The sequence below is a fragment of the Onychomys torridus genome, unplaced genomic scaffold, assembly GCF_903995425.1.
Source record: "Onychomys torridus unplaced genomic scaffold, mOncTor1.1, whole genome shotgun sequence".
Taxonomy (NCBI): Eukaryota; Metazoa; Chordata; class Mammalia; order Rodentia; family Cricetidae; genus Onychomys; species Onychomys torridus.
The window spans coordinates 2979009-3000327 of record NW_023414046.1 but is presented as its reverse complement, the minus strand read 5'-3'; the positions used below and the strand labels follow the sequence as shown (position 1 = coordinate 3000327).

The following is a 21319-nucleotide window of genomic DNA, read 5'->3' as shown; positions in this document are numbered from 1 at the left end:
GATGTATGGATGGTTCTCTGGAGGTCTGCTATGCATTATTGGTTTCCTGTGCTGTTTGGAGTGATCTTTCTTGATGGTGGACATTGAAGTGTCCCTGCATCACTGTTTATGTGCTACAATTCTGTCACTGATTCCTTTTTGTATTAGGAAACTTTTATAAAATAAATTCATGTTGATCACATAGTTTCTGGAAATGTACCATTTGATCATTTGTTAATATTTTTTGTTTTGTATATTTTGTAGATTTAGTGTTTTCTGTTACCATAATTATGACCAACCCTTTTCACTGAAACTGCTTTAAAAATTCCTTCACTCTTAGCCTTTTGTATCCTTGTGTTTGAAAAGTGCAGCATGTTTGCTGTGAGAAAACATGAGGAAATGATACATTTACATTTATAAAATGGAGTATAGGTTAGGTAAAATAAGAAGTCATTTTTTAAAGATATATTTATTTATTATGCATTGAATTGTGTTCTGCCTGCATGTATGCCTACAGTCCAGAAGAGGGTGCCAGATCTCCTTATAGATGGTTGTGAGCCACCATGTGGTTGCTGGGAAATGAACTCAGGACCCCTGCAAGAACAGCCAGTGCTCTTAACCTCTGAGCCATCTCTCCAGCCCAAGAAGGCATCTTTTAAAGCATTCTAATCACTAAACTTTATGAGAATCACTGACTCAAATAATTGTATTTTGTCTCCTTTCTTCAACAAAATCACTCTTCCCATGAATTCATGACCAAATTGGCTTGCCGTAATTATTTTGTTTTGGCTTTGTTTTGTTAATCAACTGCTGTGGTATGTTCTGTATGTCAAATGTGTTGCTCTGATTGGTTAATAAATAAAACACTGATTAGCCAGTAGCCAGCCAAGAAGTATAGGCGAGACAAGCAGAGAAGAGAATTCTGAGAAGTGGAAGGCTGAGGCAGAGAGACCTGCCAGCTGCAGTCATGACAAGTGAAATGTAAGGTACCGGTAAGCCACAAGCTACGTGGCAACTTATAGACTAATAGAAATGGGTTAATTTAAGATTGAAGAACTAGATAGCAAGAAGTCTGACACGGCCATACATTTGTAAGTAATATAAGTGTCTGAGTGATTATTTTATAAGTAGGCTGTCAGATTGTTGGGGCTTGGTGGGAGCTGGAGAGAAAAACTCCAGCTACAATCAACAATTTAGTCTGTTGCCCTGTCTGGTTCAGAATTTATCATGTAGATCAAGCCTGATTTTACAACAATTCTGCCTGCCTCCACCTCCTGAATGCTGGAATTAAGGCAGTGAATCTACACAGCTGGCTCATACACTAATGTTTTAATTTCAGGAATTGATGACACTTTTGTGGCTGTTTACTTCTCCCGGGAAGATTAGCAAAACATAGACCCTGCTCAATAGGCTTTGTACAGAGAGTAAATGTTGCAAAATTGCAGGAGTCTGGTTTCTGCTTGTGAGGATATTTTTTTTAAATTCTCCATAGCTCCTTCTCAGGATTCTGGCGAATACTACTCTGCAAGCTTGTGAGCTTTGTGTGAATAAGTAAAATGAGATCCTCAGAAGAGAGAAAAGCACTGTCTGTCCTTCATGTTGTTTGAAATGAAGAAACTGAGGAGTGTAAAATATTGTCATCCCAATCGTTCAGTTCCATTTCTTCTCTCTTTAGTTTTCATTGACCTGTGATGAGAAGTTCAAGAACTCAAGTTATGCTAACTGAAAATGATTACAGAGAATTATTTCTATTCTTACACTGTAGGACAGTTGGTGCATTATTTGTAGAATCCTCTATTTAGTTTTCTCTTTATCTCCTGTGCAGAGCACTGTGTTAGAAATCCAGGTGCTCTCTGAAAAAGACCTTCACAAGTGAAAAGCAGAAAAACAGAATCCTGAAGATGGAGACAAAGGGTACTATAGAAAGAGGATCTTTTATTTTGGGGGAACTGAGGTAGAGCTAGTGATGAGTTTTAGTGACAGTAGTATTGGAGTCCCACTCGCACTTTTATCCCAGGATACTCTTTAGGAGGAAGAAGTAAGAAATATTTAGATAGAAATATAGAAGGGAGAGACACAGATAGAATCACAGAATAGCCTCAGAAGGGCCCGGATCCTTATCCACCGGCCCCTTCTGTCTCTTCTAAAGTTTTTTTTTTTTTAAAGAGGTGGAGCAAAAGACCTCCCCCTAGCACAGCCAAGTGCAGCCCCTTCCAAATACCTGGTAACCATGCACATAGTCAATCCAACTCCTTATGCAGCCCTGCTGGGTAAAGCAAGTTCAGATCTCATTAGGAAACCTCTGTGGGCTCCCACACAGTAGGAATTGAATGGAGAGGAGTACTGAAGTGACGGCTCAGTAGTTAATTGCACTTGCTTGTCTTGAAGTGGGCATGAGTACAGCTCTCACAACCCACATGGTGGCTGAAAACCATCCAACCTTCCTAATGCTGCAACCCTTTAATACAGTTCCAGGGGCTTGTATGTGGGCATACCTGCATGTGGGAAGACCCACTTCGACAGGAATAGAGGAGCAGTGTCTCAGTTCCTAAGGCCATCAGAAATATGTGGTTTTCAAAGTTCCTAGGTGACTTCTTTGGGGACAGGACCCACAAGTTGAGAAATACTGATCCATAACCAGTTCCAGGAGATCTGATGCCTTTTTCCAACCTCAGCAGGCACCTGGCAGAAACACAGAGCATATGCATACCTGCTGCAAACCACTGCCACACATAAGCTTAAATAAAAAAAATCTAATGAAAAATTTAAAAGCAAAAGGTAGAAATGGGACAGGAGATTGGTTTTGCTACATTCTGTTTCTATAGAAATGGTTTTGGAATATTCTACTATAAATAATCTCATGATTATCCTATTATACAAATGATTGACTTTCTATATAAAAATTCTGAAAGAAAATATAATTTATTTAACCATGCATGTGTATGATGAGGTCCCCATTTCATTTGTTTCTGTGTTCATATCAATATTATATATATATATATATATATATATATATATATCATGTGTTTCATTAAACATACTATGAAATTAGTAAAATTCTTTGCTCATAGTTTCTTTCTTGACCTCCTAACTTTAAAGGTTTCAATAGTTACTTCATAATCTATTCTTTTTGTGGTCAGTTTATCCATTTCCTGAAAAAATGCCAAAAGGACTTTGATATTAATTGCTTAGTATCTCTGCAGAATATGGAACCATCTTTATTGTCTTCCCATTGATTCCTCCTGTTGTTTCTCAATGATTTCCACTGCAACACTTCTAATTTGAATATCCAGGTTTAATCTTTTGAAATTTTTTGAACTCTGGGTTTTTTCGAAATTTCATGTAGTTAGGATTTCTTTGTTCAAAAACAAATTGCTTAGAATCTACAGAAAACAGAAACCTGGCCAGTTGTGTTCCCTTATTGAGAAGAATCTAGCCATGTGTCCTTGTTCACAAGTCATGTATGTATTTTCTGATTCAATTTGCTGTGGCTGTTCATATGCATGTTGATTATGCATTATTGTAAGAATGTCCTGAAATTAGCCATCTCATACAGAACTGTATATGTGATATAGTTGAATTTTACGTGAACATTTTGCTTGTTTAGTTGCAGAAAAAGCTGCACACTGCCTTGCTGATGACTGCAGTAAATTGGATTCCCACTGACACCTTGCAATCTCTCCTGTTGCTTTGTTTGAAAGATTTGTTACTAGATTATGTTCAGTGTAGGCTCTGAACAGGCAGTGAGGGGATCTTCACAAACATTAAGTAAGAATTTTGTTCATGACTAACAGTATGCCACATGGAGATTACAGAAAGATGATTGGTTTCAGAATGAAATAGTGGGAAACACAGATACATGCCAACTATGATGAGTGCTGCTCAGTTTCTATGGTGAAAGCATCAGGTCTTCTCCATTCATAACATTTGAGTTGGACTATTGTTGATTGTTTTTTACTCATTTTTGGGGGGGTCTGCCACCCAGATCCCAAATAAATCACACATGGAGGCTTATTCTTAATTATGAATGTCCAGCCTTAGCTTGGCTTAGTTTCTTTCCAGCTCTCCTCAACTTTACATTATTCTGTCTACCTTTTGCCTCTGGGCTTTTCCAGTTCTCTTACTTCTGTAAATTTACTTTTACTCCATGGCTTGCTGTGTAACTAACTGGGTAGCTGGCGCATGGAGCTGTCCTCCTCCTCTGGCTGCTAGATCTTTGCTCCCTCTTCCGATTTCTCCATCTATTTATACTCTCTGCCTGCCAGCCCTGCCCATTCATTCTCCTGCTTTGATATTGGCCAGTTCTTTATTAGACCATCAGGTGTTTTATACAGGCACAGTAACACAGCTTCACAGAGTTAAACAAATGCAATATAAATAAAAGTATCATACCATAAAATATACTACATTGGACCCTCTGAAATTAAATAGAGTTACCTGTCTGTGCTACTGTGATAAGTTACTGCATCCTCCGCAACTCGTTAATGGCTTTAACTCTTAAAGAGTAACACCCCTCCATTATCTGCTATGAAGTGCCAATAGACATTTAGGGAAGGTCCTAACCTCTGAGAATCCTATTTTCAGCCTTGATGAAATGTTGTTAGCCCCAATCTCATCAGGAACTGTACAGGTGAACACAAAAGCAGTGAGGCCCAAAAGTAGTTTCACTGCAGTCTTTGCCATTCTCTGGCTCTGGTTTTTCCAGCTTTCCACCATGTCTTCTAGAATGTTCCTTTGACCTGGACCAGGAAATTGTTCTTCAGTGACAGAGTGGCTCCCAAGGACCAGAAAAAAAGGAGACAGAAATGATTGGCTAAGCAGATCTTGCACAAACAATGCCTTAGGCCAAGCATGGTTATTAAGAAGTTCAGCATATACTAGAGCATTTTCATGAAAATGAGAATAGTACACTGTCAACAAAGGAATATATTAAGAGTGAAATAGAATATGGGGCTATCCAACTAGTCAATGTTGCATGAGGGGAACCTAGGATATCTCAACAGCAACAGAGAAAAGCACACAGGAGACTTGGGACAGATATTCTAGCCCCCACAGTGTTGAGAGGGATTCTTTAGGTCAGAAGCCACAACCCCCCAAGTCCCTTGACCCTTACCATTTTTGGCTCTGCCAAGCATATTCCTCATTATAGAGGAAGAATGGTATTCCTTCTCCATGTATCAGGGCCTCAGGGAAAGTCTTTGATTGATCTAGTTATCATCAGAGGGTGAGTCTAAGTCTACATATGAGCAGCAATAGTAAATTGTATGGGTAATACATATGCTCCATTTAGCATAGGGGGTAAAACATATTTATTTGGAGGGGATAATACACATGCTTCATTTAGCACAGGGGACTCTAAAAGAGTCCATCATGGCAGAGGGGACTGACAGCAAGCAATGATGTTGGTGGAATGGAATGCTAAGAATTCACATCTTCATTCCCAATCACTAAGAAGGTGAGAAATAAGGAGACTTGTGGGTTTTTTTTCTCCAATCAGACCACAAGTGACATACTTTATTCAACAATGTTCCAACAACTAAACCTCCTAATAGATGGTTACCAACTGGGCACTTAGAAGTCAAATAAATAAGCCAGTGGGAGATATTTTTCTTAAAACCAATACAATCAACCTGTTAATATGCATGCTATAAGCGTAAGGAAAGGCACATTTTAGAGGATTTTAAATCAACATAGAAAATACATCTTGAAGCCAGCATTGGCAGCACACACCTTTAATCCCAGCATTCAGGAAGCAGAGGCACAAGAATCTCTGTGAGTTAGCTAGCCTAGGCTACAAAGCAAGTTCCAGGAAAGGCTCCAAGCTACATAGAGAAACCCTGTCTCAAAAAAAAAAAAAAAAAGAAAAAAAGAAAAAAGAAAAAAAAGAAAACAAAGAAAAAAATATATACACCTTGAATTTCAGTTTTGTTTTTTCTGTTTGTTTATGAAACAAGGTTTCACTACATAGCCCATGCTGGCCTGTAACCTGTAATGGAGTGTGGAGATATGCCTGTGTAAGCAGTTACTGTTCCTTCTGAGTCTTAAGGCTATTTGAGGACTGTGACTGGGACGAAGGCCAGCTCTGGCAGGCTAAAGCTAGGAGGAGAAAATGTTCTCTTCCCCTTATCTGAAGTCACAAGTTACAAATGCCTAAGTACACGGAAGTGGCTTTCTGCTGCAGAGCATGTTATTTTCAGCCTGTGTTGCTTAAGCTTCCTTTATAAGTTAAAATTAGTGCAGAGGACAATGAGATAGCGTCTGGCCAGAATATCACCTCATGAGACACTTAGAATAGCTGGAACATAGGGTGAGTGCCATGTTATGCCAAGTATTGTTTCAGTAAATTGCTTAAGAACATAATGTAAGATCGAAACATAAAATAAGGAAGTGGTTGGTAAGATTCTTTGTATTCACAGTGTATATTAGTCTGATGCTAATAAAGTACAGCATGCAGTTGCATTTGCTGCCTTTGCTGTGCATCCCCTGTGTCCTGATTTCTGCGAGACCCTTACCCAGGGACCCCAATGCTCTAGACATTGACAATGGAGACCATGATGTCTTCCAACTCACATGAAATTTAGCTGAAGTTCTTAGAAAAGGCATTTATGAGTTTTATTTCACTATGAATATTCTATAATATTAGTATTGTGTAAAAATTTATCATAAGGACCTGAAATTCATTTTTTGAGGCCCATAGAGTAGAGTGCTAAGGACACAATGGACTGTAGTGTTTGTCCACAGGTAGCATTATTTTGAGGGTCATTGGAGCATGGTTGAATCATGGGGAATTAACATGTGTTTAGAGCCACACAGGGACGCAACCCAGTTTGGATGGTATCTGCCGCTGGCAGATTTTATTTTTTCATTTTCCCTTTTGCAGACCTCACTGTCACTCCTCATTGAACACAAAGAAGAGAAGAGCCTTCTGAGTCTCTCCAAGACTCTACCTTCTGTTCCTGTGGAGCACTTTTAACAGAACTAAGAACTACCATGGAAATAAGCATGTGACCATTGAGCACAATCTTACCTGCTTTAGTTAACTCAAATTCCTTCTCTCTAATACAACGCTACCAACTTTCTTAATGCTGTGACCCTTTAAGACAATTCCAGGTTGTATATGGGCATGTTGGCATGTGGGTATAGCTGTCTGGAGAAAGATAGAAGTGGTGACTCTGTTCCTAAGACCATCAGACATATGGGTTTTCATATATAATGAGCACCCACCACAATGAAAGGACCATAATCTGAAAGGAATCAAAACTCACAAGTTGAGAACCATGACTCTAATATTAATTTCTTATTTAATTTTTTCTTGAAACTTATTGTAATTAATGGGTTTAACCACATTTTATGAGACACTTCCTGGGGAGATGCAACAAATATCCATCTACTCATCCCATCTAGAAACTGAAAACAGAAGCAAATTCAACTTGTGAAACCAATGAGCTCTATTGGAGTTACAGGAATATGAGCAGAGTTGTTTATCAAGGCACGAGGGACAGAAAGATAGTTACTATCTTCAAGCTTAAAATGAGCATGTGAGTCGGGTGGTGGTGGCGCACTCCTGTAATCCCAGCACTCGGGAGGTGGAGGCAGGTGGATCTCTGTGAGTTCGAGGCCAGCTTGGTCTACAAAGTGAGTTCCAGAACAGCCTCCAAAGCTACAGAGGAACCCTGTCTCGAAAAGCCAAAAAAAAAAAGAGCATATGATACAGCTTATGAATATTTCAGGCATATGTAGATTAAAGAACAACCTATCTTGGTGGCCCAGTTTCACAAATCCTCTTCTAAGGTGCATTATTTAGTGAGTTTATTAGAGTTAAACATCCTGAATCCTTTCATTTTCTGGGATTCCTTGAAGCTTTTTTGAGTGGTTTATTTCCTGCCATAACAAGTTTCCCTTTAGACTGGGTCATTTCGTCTCTAGAAAGACCTACACAATAGCAAAGGCTTTAGACCTCCTGTTTTGTTTTAATTATAAAGTATTTGAGGTTGAACAAGTAAAAAGTTTTAATGAAAATCTTTTGTACATTGTTACATCTCCAGAATTTCCTTCAGCATAAACTTTGATATGTTCTAAGATTTGAACATTACTTAAACATTTGAATGAGTTTCTCATGTTCATGATTTTCTAGTGTGGAACCTCAAGGGCTGCTAAAGAGAGAACTTAGATAAAGCACATGCCACATTATTTCAAATGGTAACTTTTCTCCCCAGTACAAATTTTCAGATATTTTCTTACACCTGAGAAACAGGTAAACACTTTTCCTCATACATTACATTTGTAAGATTTCTCTTCTGTATGAATTCTCTGATGATTTACAAGATTGGAGCCACAGGTAAAGGATTTGTCACATTCACTACATTTATAAGGTTTCTCTCCAGTGTGAATTCTCTGATGTATTCTAATATAGCCTTTTTTGGTAAAGGATTTCTCACATTCACTACACTTGTAAGGTTTCTCTCCTGTATGAATTCTCTGATGCATTCTAAGATACTATTTCTGGGCAAAAGATCTGTCACATTCGCTACATTTGTAAGGTTTCTCTCCTATATGAATTCTCTGATGATTTCTAAGATGTTTTTTCTTGGTAAAGGATTTGTCACATTCACTGCATTTATAGGGTTTCTTTCCTGTATGAATTCTATGATGATATATAAGACTTGAGCAACAGGTAAAGGATTTGTCATATTTACTACATTTGTAAGGTTTCTCTCCTGTATGGATTCCCTGATGTATTCTAAGATAGCATTTCTGGGGTAAATATTTGTCACACTCACTACATTTGTAAGGGTTCTCTCCTGTATGAATTCCCTCATGTTTTCTAAGAAAGCATTTGTGGGAAAAAGATCTGTCACATTCACTACATTTGTAAGGTTTATGTCCTGCATGAATTCTCTGATGTGTTATAAGAGCACCTTTCTGGGCAAAAGATTTGCGGCATTCACTGCATTTATAAGGTTTCTCTCCTGTGTGAATTATCTGATGAGTCATAAGATGCCATTTTGTGCTAAAAGATTTATCACAATCACTACATTTGTAAAATTTCTCTCTTGTATGAATTCTCTGATGAGTTCTAAGACTGCCTTCCTGGGTAAAGGATTTGTCACATTCACTACATTTATAAGGTTTCTCTCCTGTATGGATTCTCTAATGTCTTATAAGTTTTGAGACAAAGCTAAAGGATTTTTCACATTCACTACATTGGTAAGGTTTATGTCCTGCATAAATTCCCTAATGTGTTATAAGAGCAACATTCAGGGCAAAAGATTTGTGGCAGTCACTACATTTATAAGGTTTCTCTCCTGTGTGAATTCTCTGATGAGTTATAAGGTGCCATTTTGTGCTAAAAGATTTGTCACAATCACTACATTTGTAAAGCTTCTCTCTTGTATGAATTCTCTGATGATTTCTAAGATCTGAGCAACTGATAAAAGATTTGTCGCATTCACTACATTTATAAGGCTTCTCTCCTATATGGATTCTCTGATGTCTTATAAGTTTTGAGACACAGCTAAAGGATTTGTCACATTCACTACATTTGTAAGGTTTCTCTCCTATATGAATTCTCTGATGAGTTTTAAGAGATTTGTAGGGTTTTTCTCCAGAATGAATCTTGTAATGGACTTTGAGGTGGGACAAATGCAGAAAGGATTTACTACATTTTGTACATTTATAGGGTTTCTCTCTAGTGTGATCACTCTGAAGTCTACTGAGGCTTGAGTCCAACTTGGAGCATTTCCCAGACTTCCTGCTTTGGTGGGATTCCTTTCCACTATTGGTTTGTTTCAGCATTTTAAGTTTAGAGTCAAAAGATCTCTCATAAGCTTTATTTTTGGTTCTTTCTTTCCTGTGTGGCTTCTTTCATTTTTGCTAAAGATGGTATACAAATTTAAACAGTTTATGCAGTCCTTACATTTGCAAGGTTCTTCTCCAGTGTTCCTTCCCACTTTTACTTCTGTTTACATTTACTGTTTCAACAGAGGAATCTCCATAGTTACCTAATCTGTACTTGTTGCAGTTTTCTGCAGTATCATTTGTATCATACTGTCTACATTGAAAGGATTCATGAATCAGTTTATCAAGCTTATTACATACATAAGACTTCTCATGGATATTCTCACGATTGTGGAATATATGCTTTGTGCCTTGATCAACGACCTCATATTGCCCACATATGCGATGGGTTTCTGGAAAATAAGTGCAATTAGGGATAATAGAGATTAATGGTCAAGTAAGAAATTTAGTAACTTGCTGGGGATTTAGCTCAGTGGTAGAGTGCTTGCCTAGCAAGTGCAAGGCTCTGGGTTCGGTCCACAGCTCTGGAAAAGAAAAAAGAAAAAAAAAAGAAATTTAGTAACTGATATTTTCTTATGTTTTCTAAGACTGGCAAACTAGAAATTCTCAGGGACAGAGCTCTCAGAAGTCATTTTGTGTTTCACAATCATTAAATGGGTGGTCATAAGTGTCCCCAATCTACTTATATCAAAGCACAGGGACCAATAATAGCCTTCTCATTCTTATCTAAACACTGTGTCTTACAGAAGGAAAGACAAATAGGTGATCAAGCAGAAAAGAACTTTGAGAAAGGTGCTCTATGAAGGATCATATGAAGAATGTTTCTTGTCAAGTGGTGGTGGCACAAGCTCTTAATTGTAGTGGATAGCCATCCCAGCATTGGCCTGGAAGTTCCAACCCCCATTGAGGCTTCAGTAATGATCACGCCCACAAGGCAGGGCAGAGGAGGGAGCGGAAGACCGAGGAGCAGGAGGAGGTGGCTCTCTTGGTTCCGGGACGCTGGACGCTGGAGGTAGACCGAGCAGAGTTCTCCAGAGAACACTGCCAGACTGCCCTATACCTTTGCCAGACCCTGCAACCTACCCCTTCATTTGTAAGTTATCCCACAAAATAAACCTCCCTTTTAACTACGTGGAGTGGCCTTAATAATTTCACCAATATCTGGCGCCCAACGTGGGGCACGAACCCACGACCCTGAGATTAAGAGTCTCATGCTCTACCGACTAGGTAAAGGCACATGGATCTCTGAGTTCAAAGCCAATCTGGTCAATAAAGTGAGTTCCAGGGCAGCCAGGCTTGTTACACAGAGAAACCCTTTCTGGAAAAACAAAAAAAGAATGTTTCTCTACTTTCTTCTTTGTATTTTTGACAGACATTCACACCGTGTAGTGAGGAATTCATTGTGTAACCCAAGCTGGCCTGTATATCACCATATAGTATTGCATGAGCCTCCAAAATGCAAAAATTAAAATTCTGTTCAAGTACTAAACATAGAGACCACATGTGAAAAGGTAAATAAACTAAAAAAAAAAAAAAAAAAGAAAAAGAAAAAGAAAAAAGAAAAAAAGTGTTCCTACCAACATCTCCTCCTCTATTTAAAGCCTTTTGTGTTTTTTAAAAGTAAGAGATAGGTTAATAGTTAAATACAACAGTGAAATAAAAATATCCTAATTATTAAGTGTACTGCAGGGGGTTGAAGGGATGGCTCAGAGGTTAAGAGCACTGGCTGCTCTTCCAGAGGACCTGGGTTTAATTCCGAGCATCCACATGGCAGCTCATAGCTGTAAATCTGGTTCCAGTGGATCTGGTACTCTCACACAGACATACATGTAGGCAAGACACTAATGCACATAAAATAAAGATAAATAATTTTTTAAAAGTACACTGCAATGTATTTTCTTGCTTTGAATATTTAATGTCTTTGAATTTTGAAGTTTTCATTAAAAACTAAATAGGAGGACTTGAGAGATCACAGAGAATATAACAATATTTACTCTTGAAAAGAACACAGAAAAATGTAAAAAGAGGCACCATGAAAAAGCTTTCTTGGGCTGGAGAGATGGCTCAAAGGTTAAGAGCACTGGCTGTTCTTGCAGGGGTCCTGAGTTCAACTCCCAGCAACCACATGGTGGCTCACAGCCATCTATAATGATATCTGGTGCCCTCCTCTGGCCTGCAAGCATACATGCAGGCAGAACACTATATACATAATGAATAAATAAATCTTAAAAAAAGAAAGGAAGAAAGAAAGAAAGAAAGAAAAAGAAAAAGGTTTCTTGGTAACCAGAACTCCCCTAAGTTCTGAAATTCTCTACATAATTCTACAAAAAGAACATTCTTACCTACAAAAATCAGATTGCTGTAATTTTCCAACATCACACCCATGTACAATGCCCGCTGAACACAGTCTAGACATACCCATTCCTCCTGTAAGAGGTCCACAGCTACATCCCTGAATGAAAGCAGACCCTGTAATGGAAAATCATGACTTTACCATGAGATGCTGGACCAAATGCTTACCTAAGTAAAAGAGACCTAAAAAATAAGAGATATTTTTGTGAAACAGATGAGGCATGGACAAAATTTTCTAGAATTTCTGTAGAAATGTGTCAGAATTAAGCACTGTTGCTCTTCCATAAACAATGGATAGGATGACTTACATTCATAAGGTCTTCCTTCTACATGAATTTTCTCATGGTTTCTAAGACCTGAGCAGCAGGTTAAGGATTTGCCACAACAACTACATTTGAAACTTTAGTCTCCAGTTTGGATTCTGTAAAATATAGTTTGGTTTCCAAAAATCCTCATGGCCCAACACAACATATTTTAAGACCAGCTTTAAGAGATATAATGTCCTCTTATGAACCTTACAAGCAGGAAGCATATATAGCGCACACTCAGACATTTAGGTGAACATACTGAATGATGCACGAAGCTAAACTAATTTTAATTTAACAATAATAATTTAATAACTTATTAATTTTAATAAAAATACTTTCTAAATTAGTCATAGCGTTTATTGCATAGTTTGCATGTGAAAAAAGAATGAATAGTCTTATAATCAGCAAACTTTTAGGGAACATAACATACACATTTGTGGTCTACATTCAGTAATATCAGATGGTAAAGTTATGATGAGCAAAACTGTGTTTTTAACTTCTACAGCTTACTGCTACCAGTGTTGCTCAGATATGGACACAAGATCATTCCTGGCTAGAGCTCTCCCCTGACTGTATTCTAAAATGCTCAGTTCAGATCATGAGGCATAGCTACAATAGGGCACCCTTTCTAGAAAAAAGAGGTAGAAAACAGAACGCACAATTCACGGATGAATTAAAACAGAAAACTTTTCTTTAAAAGGTAAGAAGTGTAACATCACTGCATGTATCCAATGTTCCAAACAATAACAGAATCAAATACTTTGTGAAGTAATTTTAGGAGAGTATTTCCATAACCATGAAGAAAAAAGAAAAAGCAGAATTATATAGCATTAATAGTATTTGATCCTTTCTAAAAGTTGAAACAAGCAATAATAATGATGACAGCTGCATGAATTCCATATGGTGTTTCACTACCAAATAATTAGAAATATGTGTGTAAATAAATGGCATATATGACGATGCATTCAGATGAAGTAGAAACATTTTCTGTTATCAAAAAATATATTAAATTGAGTGAGACTCATACTAACTCCTATTAATTTTGAATACCTAATTGCTCATGAGATTGGCTCAACTGAAAATGTGAAATTTCTTTTTTTTTTAAGTTGTTCAAGACAGGGTTTCTCTGTGTAGCCTTCATTGTCCTGGAACTTGCTCTGTAAACTAGGCTGACCTAAAACTCACAAAGATCTGCCTACCTCTACCTCCTGAGTGCTGGGATTAAAGGCATACACCACTACTATCAGGTCAAAAACGTAAAACTTTCTAATTTCAACTTTATTCTTTTCTTCAGTATTTGAGCTCATTCAACTAACAGGATTTTAGATTGCATAGATAAGTATGTTTTATGGTTATTCCTTCATTTTTCAAAAACTGGAATATACAAGGTTATACACTGACTGACTCTGCCACAAATGCGTACCAGAAATGTAAATCTGAGTCTGGAGAAATGGCTCAGAGGTAAGAGGAACTTGCTGTTTTTGCAGAGAAACCTAATTTAATTCTCTCTACACACATGGCAGCTCACTATAGTGCCTGACTTCAGTGCCAAGGGTTTGGTGCTGATCTTGGGGACCCAGGAGCATAGTATGTAATGCAGTGTATATAAAAATAGGCAGAAGAACACTTAAATAATCAAATAAATTGTCATTCTTCAAACAGAAATACAAACATCATTCCCACTCCTCTCCCTATGCAATACAAAGCTTCAGTGAGAGGAGAAACAGGTCAGAGGGAGCCTACTTCCTTCAACAGAAAAGAAGATAGTACTAAATTCATTAAGATGGATATTTGTTTATGCTTGAAAACTGATAGCTTATGTGCAGTGTCAAGTCAATACTCTCTAGGAAATTCTTACTAATATATTCCACATGCTGTAATACAAATGTGGAGCTAGCAGTGCTTATGCAATTCTGAAAAACAAGGCAATAATGTGGATTTCAATACAATGGAAATGCTTAATATGTCTGAAACTTTTATCTCCTGTGTTAAACCAAAATTCATACAAGCTTCAAAGAAAGTCATAAGGCTTGGATCCACTTGTCAACAGGTCAAAGAAGTCCCAGATGTAAGGTTTTTCTTGCGTCTCAACTTCAAATTCTCATTTCTCAAGTTCAAAGCTTACTCATTCCATGAGAAAGGTAAGTTCTGACAATCTTTGAAATATGCCTTAAAGCCCATGTTCTAAATCAGCTGTCGTTCTACATATCAGCAGGATCAGAGTGAGAAGACAATGGACCACGATAACTACCACAGTTTCTAAGAAATAATGCAGATGTCCTGATCATAGCATTCCTAGAGCAAAAAGACTGTGCAATGTGGTGGGGCAGAAGAGTTATCAAAGACCATACCCAGATGTGGACCTCAAGTGCCACATCATGCTGCCTGGCATGGTATCTCCATCCACTGATGTAGCACAGGACTTTGACAGCTACCAGGAAAGATCAGCAACACACTGGTCAGAACCTTTGTGGTGTCCCACTATGGCTCATCTGTGTCTGATATCCACCCTTTTAACTTCAGGACTGTAAATTATTTCTGCTGTATTTTATTCATGAAGAATTTTTTTTTTTCAGAGCTGAGGACCAAACCAAGGGCCTTGGGCTTGCTAGGCAAGCACTCTACCACTGAGCTAAAACCCCAACCCCTTTTTTTTTTCTGCTTCTATTTTCAAGCTATCTAAATTAGCACTACACATTGTCCTAATGCCCTGTAGTATGACATTTCCCTTTCTCTCTCTCTTTCTTTTCTTTCTTTTTTTTTTCAGTTTTTCTGAGACAGGGTTCCTCTGCATAGCTTTGTGCCTTTCCAGGAGCTCGCTTTGGAGACGAGGCTGGCCTCGAACTCACAGAGATCGCCTGCCTCTGCCTCCCGACTGCTGGGATTAAAGTTGTGCACGACCAATGCCCAGCTGTTTTGTTTTTTTTTTTTAAACTTTTTTTCTGCATGAGATAATTCAACAAACTGTATTAAAAACAACAACAAAAACAAAACAAAACAACAACAACAAAAAAATTGAAGATAGCCAGTCAGAATCTATGCTACTCTGGATTGCTGCAATGTGGACCAGATCTGGAGGCCCCCATGGGACAGATGGAGATAAACATTCTGTTTAAATTGGGGACTCAGACTTTATGCATCCGTTGACTGATCCTATGTGTCACAACCTTGCAAAAAATTAAAAAAAAAAAAAAAAGATGATCCTAGCTGGATCATAGCTAGGTGGTTGCTCCTCTTGATTTCCTTAAACAGTACTATAATGTGAAGATGGTTTTCTGTGTAATGAAATACTATCTCATTAAATTTTTTGGCAAGTTCTAGAAAAGGGAATATGGAAAATACAGAGGAAACCTGGCTAAGAGCCTAAGACTGGGAGGGTGACAGACCATAGAAGGGAATCCACTCATGACATGACCTTTTGTACATGAACAAATACTCAAACTGACTTTACCTGGTTTTGTTCACAATTTAAGCTGTTACTACTTTCAGCCCATGTCAGAGAACCATTGTATATAATGGACATTGGCTATGTTAGCAATTCCTAACTGGTCACATGCAGAGAATATGTAACTGATGACTGTACAAGTCATGAAGAAGAAATCCATATGATCTGGTACAAATACCAGGGACCACAAGAGAAAAGGGGATGAAAACTGTGTTAGTTATGAGAATAGGGAGGTTACCTACGAAACACACAATATACTGAATTCTCTTCATAAAAAATAGTCAAGGAAAAACTAATTTGACATGGAAGCAGAAAGAACCTGAGTTCAGACTAGACCAACCCCAGGTATATAGAGCAGAGCTTGAGTTGTCTCAGCAGTGATGCCAGATGACACTGCAGAATCACATGACCAACAGAACATGGGAAGGACAGAAGAGTATATATACAGTCATATATAATAGAGCAGCAGATCCAGAAACAGAATAATAGCAACAACCATGTGAATGTCACCAAAATAACAATAATAGTCTCATCAACCAAAGGCATTGGGTAAAGACGCTATCCAAACAAAACATGTGAATCTGGGTTGATTCTTCACCACTATACAGTGAATCACAAACTTTCATGTATATTGAAAGAGTAAACTGATAAAATAGTTATGTACTATTGAAAACATATACAGAAAGTATAAACATCAAAACTAGGAAGAAATAGATTATAAAGCAGATAAATGTATTAGCTAGCTCTTCATGGTATGTTGTTAATACCTAGACTACATCATAAAATAAAGAAAAAAACAACAAAGCAAAGAAATAATGATCAATTCAATGAAGAAGCAAATGATTTGAACAGATTGTTTTAAAAAGCAGGTGATATGGCCAACAAGTACACATTAAAAATGCTCCACATTGTTAGGCATGGAACAAATACTCACCTAATATGCATTGAAATCCTCTCTCTGCAGAGTCAGTGTCCACAGTCAAGGACCTCTACAACCACAACACAAGAAGAAAGAACTCCGGGCCACAGAGCAGTGGGAATTCTACTTGCTGCAGTCACCATGGAAGTCAGTGTGTAGTTTCTTCAACAACCACATAAGTAACAATTCACAACATTCTTGCTATTTTAGATTTATTTGCTTTTGCTATCAAGTTTGGCCTCAATACCACTTAGATAATCAATCTAAAGGGCCGCCTAATAGCACCCTGGAACCTAATATCATCTGGGACAGTTACAAATCCATCCTACAAGTGATCAGGGAAATGGAAAAAGATTCCCCATTCTCTTATTTCTCTTTGCTCTGCTCCAGGCCCTGTTTATTTGTCTGCCCCACGCCCCATCCCACAGCATGTAAATTCCCTGTCTTTTAGTTATAGCTGATGAAACTATAAGTGTGGTAGAAAGTGGGAGCCAGGAGCCAGACCTAGCAAGAGGGGGAGAAAACAAAGAATAGGCCAGCTGCAATGCGCACATACTTCATACACTCTTCCCTACCTGGTAGTCTCTCAACTCCCTCCTAAAGTATCTTCTATCTACAACCAGGGCTCATAATTTCCTATCTCTAAGCCTTCTTTATTCTCAGACTACTGGATCCAGTTTTACAGGGATTCAGGTGTAATTTAGGCATAAGTGGTATTACGTTGTTGTTTTATGCTGTCCCACTTCAATTAAAAGATGGCTTTGGAGTTGGATTATGTCTGTCTCTCCTCTATATCCAAGCAAGCATGTTTGTTTAAACGTTCCTTCAAAATCTCCATCCCATAGCAGGCAAGCCATCTAACTGTGAAATGCTGTGGGATGTCATTCTGTATGCTATGAATATGTGTTGCACTGATTGGTTGATAAATAAAATGTTGATTGGCCAGTAGCCAGGTAGGAAGTATAGGTGGGATAAGCAGATGAGGAGAATTCTGGGAAGAGGAAGGACTGAGTCAGGAGCCACCGGCCAGACATAGAGGAAGCAAGATGTGAAGGCAGAACTGGAAAAAGGTACCAAGCCACATGGCAAAACATAGATAAGAATTATGGGTTAATTTAAGTGTAAGCTAGTCAGTAATAAGTCTGAGCAAATAGCCAAGCAGTTATAATTAATATTAAGTGTAGTTGGAGAGCTTCTCTCCAGGTGCCACCAAGCCCTGTTAGTCCAACAACCCACTTGTAAAATAAACATACAGACATTTATATTATTTAAACTGCTTGGCCATTAGCTCAGGCCTACTACTGTCTAGCTCTTACTCTTGTATTTAGCCCATTTCTATTAATCTATATTTTGCCACATGGCTTGAGGCTTACCAGTACCTTAGCTCTTTCTTGTCATGGCAGCAGCTGGGAGTATCTCCCCGCCCCAGCCTTCCACCTCCCAGAATTCTCTTCTCTCTTGTCCTGCCTATACTTCCTGCCTGGCCACTGGCCAAACAGCATTTTATTTATACAGAGCGATATCCACAGCAATTAAGCCTCAGTGTGATCATTTTATAAGCAGGCCACAGGACGGCAGGTGCCTGACGGGACCCAAAAACCTTCTGGCTACCGTTAAAAAGGAGAGCAAAACAAAATAAATGGGCACACCATACCCTATTGGGGACTAATGATACTTATCTCATACTCTTTTGTTTTGGTTTAAGTGTCTAAAATGTCTGGTAAGGTATAAATCTTATCTCAAGATTTGTAAGCATATTGGGTATGCTTAAAAACTTGTAATATCTGTAACAAAAGGGTTAACTCATAACACCAGGGTTGACAGGCAAAAATCCATAATTATTACATATGTAATTTGGGGGGGGGCAGTTTCGAGACAGGGTTTCTCTGTGTAGCTTTGCACCTTTCCTGGAACTCACAGAGATCCACCTGCCTCTGCCTCCCAAGTTGCTGAGATTAAAGACGTGTGCCACCACCGCCTGGTTTACATATGTAATTTTAAAGAAAACATGTGGCTTGTTGCCATCTTACTTGTTGTGCCCCTATTGGGATGGAGATAGCCACATGGCTGGAAGCCATCTATGCTAAGGTTGAAAGCAATGGATACTGCCATGACTTCACTCCCATATAATTAAAAGTAACCACACATCTGTGAGGTGGAGGTGCACGCCTTTAACCCCAGCACTCAGGAGGCAGAGGAAGACTGATCTCTGTGAGTTTAAGGCCAGCCTGGTCTACAGAGTAAGTTTCAGGATGGCTGGGACTATTACAGAGAAACCCTGTCTTTAAATAAAGCCAAAAAAAAAAAAAATTTAAAAAGTAACCAATAGCATAAGCCAACCAGGGAAAAACAACTCTTCCTAGCTATGAAGCCCAAACCAGATGATTCTTCCACTCTTTTTGATCAGGCTAACAAGCTTCCCTCTCATTGGCCTCAACCCACAGGCCCTTCTTTCCCTCTCTTGCCTCTTTGGTCTCCCTTTCTCCCTCCTCAATGATAGGCTGCCCAAATCCACACTCTCAGGCACCTACTTTCAGCCAACTAGAAGCCATTAGTCATCTGGCTCTTTTAGGGGACACCTTTATATCCCCCTACCTGGCCTAAACTGACCAGTTCTACCTTTGTGGGAGGTTGCCTGGGTGATGGCTTGGTGAGAATACTTCTCATTATGCAAACTCTATTAAATAGAAAAGACATTGGGACCCTACACTGCCAATTCTTCCACCTTGACTGAAGAAATACAGTATATTACCCACTCTTACAACCTCATGTTTGTATGATTCTCACCAACAACGTCTTCCTTGAGGACATAGGCAGCCTTGGGATCAGGATAAGACACACGCAGGCAAAATCCACCAAACTAATGCCACCCATCCAGACAGAGCTAAGACAGTCCTTGACCAGGACCCTGAATTACAATACCCCAGGGTACAGCCTTGCAAAGTTTATAACTTGACTACTGGCCAATCTCTGCAAAGCTGCTTTTAAAGAAGTAAATCTTGAAAAAATCCTAAAGTTCAACCAGGAGAAAAAGAGAAACCAGACTCAATTCCTAGACCCCTTTACAAAGTCTCTCTTACAATATACCAATCTAGATTGCGAGACCCCAGATGGAAAATAACTTCCAAAGTTTCCCTGAATAATAAACTGAAATGTCTGGAGAAAAGACTCCAGACTCAGGCACAGGCTTCACAGGATTCAAGGTACACCTTGGGAGAAATGAAAAAGGCCGAATACAAAAACACCCAATGCTTTCCGCCAGCAATAGCAGCTGCCTAGGTACCCAAAGCCAGGGAACCTCCAGGTCCCTGTTTCAGTCTATGGTCAGGAGGGTTATTGGCCCTGGGTTTGTTCAAACCCTCACATACCATTCTGACCAAGCCCAATGACTGTCCTTATATCCTTTGCAGTGTTAGGACAACAAGCCAGATCACCCTGCAGTTGATCTCTTAAGTATGGCCATGGACGACTGAGGGGGCCCAGACTCCCTTGGCCAACCAGGGCTTTCAGAAACATGGAGCTTCATGTAGTCACAGTATCAGAGCAATCCACCTCCCTCCTTCAGGGCCACATTTTTGGTCCTGATAGATTTGGGCAACTCACCTCTCCTCTTTTCCCCACTGCTGAAATAGGGGAACAGCCTTACCAGCTATATTTTTAGGGGTATTCCCCTTACCAACTCCATCCTTATGGGACCAACCTGCCCAGGCCCCTTGCTGGGAAAACACCTCCTAGTTAAAGTAGGAACCGCTATTTCTTTTGCTCCCTCCATCTGCTTGACCACACCTCCCCAGCCATCTTCCTCTTCCTCTTCCAAACCCACAACCGGACACACTTTTTCCCTTATTGGCATCCCAGCTGGATTCCTGAGTATGAGACACCAAAAACCACTCCTCTCTCAACCAATCACAAAACCCTTTCATTCCCACCCGCAGAAAAAGGCAAAATGTAGCCCACCTACCTGATTGTGCTTGTTTGGAAAGTTTTTGTCTGTCTGTTTTCTGTAAGCATATAGGTCTATCTGTTCTGCTGTATCTGTATGCTTCCTTGTAAAAAGGAAGAGTCAAGATGGAAATCTCTCAGGCACAGTTGAATGTAGGAATGATGCTGGTCACTGCAATGTTTTATTTCTGACTGGTCTTGGAGTGTGCAGGCTTCCTGTGTTGTGTTTATTGCTTTTGTTTTGGTTTCTCTACCACTGCCAACACCCAGCCATCACTGCTAATGCTGCTTGCTATAGATGCTTTGATGGTCAGAGTGCAGAATTTATCTCAGGGCTTTCTGGCCACTAGGTTCAGTTTACCGAAGATAGGGCTTAAAACAATACTTGCTTAATCCAATCATAAAGCTACACCTCCAAGCATTCATATACAAGAATATATGTATATGCTGGTGGCAACTCAAATTCTCTTACACAAATCAAAGAAGTTAACCTATAGGTCACCTATTATTGTCTTCTTTCCTCATCCACTGTCCCATGTGCCAACATCCAAGGGTCTCCAAACACTACTTCCTTCA

At 39.0% G+C, this 21319-nt stretch overlaps 1 long non-coding RNA gene and 1 pseudogene across 1 annotated transcript; both read right to left on the bottom strand.

Annotated features, from left to right (window-relative positions):
- Positions 1-1123: 1123 nt before the first annotated feature.
- On the bottom strand, positions 1124-5736 carry LOC118576642. The gene is made up of 3 exons (XR_004943964.1): positions 4543-5736; positions 2475-2661; positions 1124-1665 (listed from the first exon to the last, which is right to left on the bottom strand). It is a non-coding gene; the product is annotated as an uncharacterized LOC118576642 (long non-coding RNA).
- A 1926-nt stretch (positions 5737-7662) lies between these two features.
- On the bottom strand, positions 7663-20654 carry LOC118576620 (annotated as a pseudogene).
- Positions 20655-21319: the final 665 nt, after the last annotated feature.